Source organism: Giraffa tippelskirchi, chromosome 13 (genome assembly GCF_054371585.1).
Source record: "Giraffa tippelskirchi isolate mGirTip1 chromosome 13, T2T-mGirTip1v1.2.pri, whole genome shotgun sequence".
Taxonomy (NCBI): domain Eukaryota; kingdom Metazoa; phylum Chordata; class Mammalia; order Artiodactyla; family Giraffidae; genus Giraffa; species Giraffa tippelskirchi.
Window position 1 is genome coordinate 30,856,925 of NC_137287.1, and position 3,656 is coordinate 30,860,580.

General features: G+C 40.5%; 1 pseudogene; it reads right to left on the reverse strand.

The window, feature by feature from the left end:
- Nucleotides 1–215: 215 nt before the first annotated feature.
- On the reverse strand, nt 216–2,784 carry LOC145530916 (poly(A) polymerase alpha pseudogene; annotated as a pseudogene).
- Between the last annotated feature and the right edge of the window lie 872 nt (nt 2,785–3,656).

The following is a 3,656-nucleotide window of genomic DNA, read 5'->3' on the forward strand; positions in this document are numbered from 1 at the left end:
AAACCCAAGTCTCTTGTGTTTCCTTCATTTGCGGGTTAATTCTTTACCACTGAACCATCTGTGAAGCCCTCTGCGTGTCTTTATTTTCTATGCATATAAAATACATTCTCCCAACTGATCATTTACCATAACTTGCCTGTAATGCCTCTTGCCCGTCAAGGAATTTTTTTTTCCCTTTATTTTATTTTTTTTCAGTGTCTACAATCAATTTTGTTTTAATATAATCTAAACACATACCATTTAGAAAATACCAAGAAAAATTTATGTACAAGAGTTGATGCTATTGCATTTGGATAAAGCTGGCAAGTTCTTGCTACTAGCACAGCCCAGGAAACGCCACCGAGGAAACCTAATATACTGGAATAGATGTTGTGGCGTTTGGCCCACAGTTTGATAGCTCTCAGGGTTAACCTGAAGTTGTCACAGTTTGATAACTGATACAAATGCCTCTTCAACAGCTCTTAAATCTTTAACTTCTTCCTGTAATTTCAACTTATCATAGAACGAGGTGAAAAAATCACTTCGATCAACATGTCTTGGTGCAACACACAACGCAATCAATATCAGCACCTTTTGTATGTACTCCTAATCTGTAAGATCCAAATGTAAAAATTTCCCCACCAACATTTTCAATTACAGATTGTGGAAGATTCTTGCTTTCAGTGATTTCTCATATCCACTCTTTTACCAGGTTGTTTAGTTTTCCCAAAATTAAAATCCTGCGCTGCAGTTCCTCTTCCTCTTCAAAAACCCCAAAGGGCTTCAGAGTCTCAACGAGCTTCTGTGTGAGTAGGCAGTTAGTCTCCTTGGGGGCTGCTAAGCTGATGGGAGAAGTAATGCCATAGTGCTTCTGTGGCGGCTGTGTTTGCGGTGATCCCTGTGTTGTAACTGGAAAACCGCATCGTCTCCTGCGCCGGCACCGCCCAGTCACTTCAGCCCCGCCACCGCCGCCGCGGCCGCCCCGGGCAGGGTCCACTGAGGCGGGAGGGAGGCGGGCGGGGGCCTGCCTGAGCCCTGGGTCCTACCCCACTCCCGCACCGCTCCCGCCGCTTTAAGCGCTTCTCCTCCTTCCCCTTCGTCCTTTTTTTTTCCCCTTTAAAGCACCTGTTTCACTTTTTCCAAGAAAAACTTAAAAGAATTTATTTATTTAGCCAGACAAATTAAAACATGCCTTCAACCTAAGGCTCTGGGAAAAAAAAAACAGTAATAAAACCAATAGAAATGGAGGAGGAGGAGTTTAATAAGGGAACAAAATAAATTGGAAAACTGAAGCCATGCCTGGTAACACTCAAGTTAGTTCTTGAAGAAGGTGACAAGTAGCTAAACGTGGCAAGCCGAAAACAAAAAACAAAAAAACAAAGTGAAAATTGTATGAATGAGGCAAGAAATATAGTCAGATAAAAGAAGTTATGAAAAAGTTCATGTAAAACTTCATGGCAATATACTTGGCATTTTAGACAAAAAAAAATATATGGTTTTCTTTTTCTTTCTCACCATTTATTTAAACAAATGCTAATACATTAATTCTGTGTCTGGCCATATTTAGAGTAAATAAGTCACCAAAGAGTGTTACCAAAAGTTACCAAAAGTGAATCAAGGAGAGTAGAAACATCAGAATAAACCAACCTTTTTAGAAGAAATGAGAAAGGAGGTCACACATCTATCTATGTTGGCCTGAAAAGACAGTTCTAACAGCTTCACAGTCATCTTGCAAAAGCAGTGTTACCCTGACCTCAACACCCATAAAAATCCTCTTGATAAAACTAAAAATATAATGGAAAAATTCTTAACAATGCGAGCAAATCTTGTCTTTTAAAAACTTTTAATCATAATTTACAAACACTTAGACAAGTTTTAGAAAGGCACAACACACAGTCCCTACTCTCCACTTTGGTACAAAAACTTGTTAATGTTCTGATGTGGTACATAGGTATATAATTATTTTCTGAATCATTTGAGAATTGGCTGATAGTTCAATAAGATGCAACCATGTCTTCTAGCAAACCTCAGGTCTGTGGGTCATGGCCCCAATTCTGTAGTGTTCTCTGGATGTAATCTAGAAGTTTGTGATAGATGATTTCATGGGGGTTACTGAAAGAAACAGTGAAAGGAAATTAAGAATATGTACTCATCCTCTTGTATTTTCTGTCAATTTTCTTTGGAAGTCAACTCCCAGGTCGTCCAGAAAGAAGTCTTTTGTTTTATACCATCAGGACACTTGGTAACTCAGTGAATATAATTAAAAATTTGATCCAAAAGCACTGTCATGCCAGTTGGGGAGATAGGTTCCTGGTCAACCTTTTGATTTTTCAAAGCTTAATTTTTAACTTGGGCTTCCCACATGGCTCAGTGGTCAAGTATCTGCCTGCCAATGTAGGAGGCACAGGTTCAATTCCTGGGTCAGGAAAATCCCTTGGAGAAGGAAATGGCAACCCACTCCAGTATTCTTGTCTGGAAAATCCCATGGACAGAGGAGACTGACGGGCTATCATCCATGGGGTTGCAAAAGAGTTGGACATGACTTCGTGACTAAACAACAAACAACAATTTTTTCCCACCCCTCATCTTACAGATAAGACTCGTCATGATCCCAGCTACTCAAGCTCGTGGTCAGTGGACCTGGTTTCAAAGACTAAAGCGAGAATTCTGCAAGCCCATATGTTGGTTCAGTATTGGATTAATAATTATGCTCCTCAAAATTGCTGTGGTGGCCTTCTTCGGTAATAGTTTACCTTTCTCCCTCTCAGTGACAATGATTGCTTCTGGCATCGTTTTAATCCTCATTTCGGGAGGGATACTCTTGTATGGATTATGCCGAAACTCAAACTACACCTCTCTTGGACCAGAAGAATTAGTGAGGCATCGAACTGTCCACGGTCATCCAGAGGGTTTTGAACCAGAGGCAGCAACTATCAGCACCTCACTATGATATATATTAAAGCCAGATATCACTGGGTCTTTTAACCTTTTGAAAGTTCCTTGAGTATAATTAACGTAGAAATAAACTCTGACTTCTAGTAAGTTTTGTTTTCTGAGTTTGGAATCTGTTTGTTCTCTCTTGCCTGTATGAAATCTCTCTTCCTTCAGAAGTCCTCTTTCCCTCAAATTCATCTCGAAACTAGTTTTATCCTGCTTGTTTCTGCAGCTCCCAACCTTCTTATTCTCTTCCTACCATCACTAGTGCTTCTCATCTGGGTCTTAACTGTCAACTCCTGCAGATTTCAATAAGCACAGAGGTGATCCCTTCAAGATCACAGGGGCCGAGCTCACGGCCCTTATCACCTGCCATGTCCTGTTCTTTTCTCACCATCCATGGTCATGTTTTGTGCCTTGTCATAAATGCTACCTGTGAGACCCTCTAGAACATCATTGCAGACACCTCACTGGCTCACCACACTTCAAAAGTTCTGAGCTTCTTGATGTCTAAGAAAACTAGAGCCAGCCAGTAGTTAAAGTAATAAAATTAGATTTTACTCAGGAAATATTGCAATGGGAAAAGAGACCTCAGCATAGAACTGGGCTCAATTCTTTTTTTTTTTTTTTTAATATTTATTTATTTAGCTGCACCCAGCCTTAGTTGTGGCATGTGGAATCTAGTTCCCTGACCAGGGATCGAACCCAGGCCCCCTGTATTGGGAGTGCAGAATCTTTGCCAC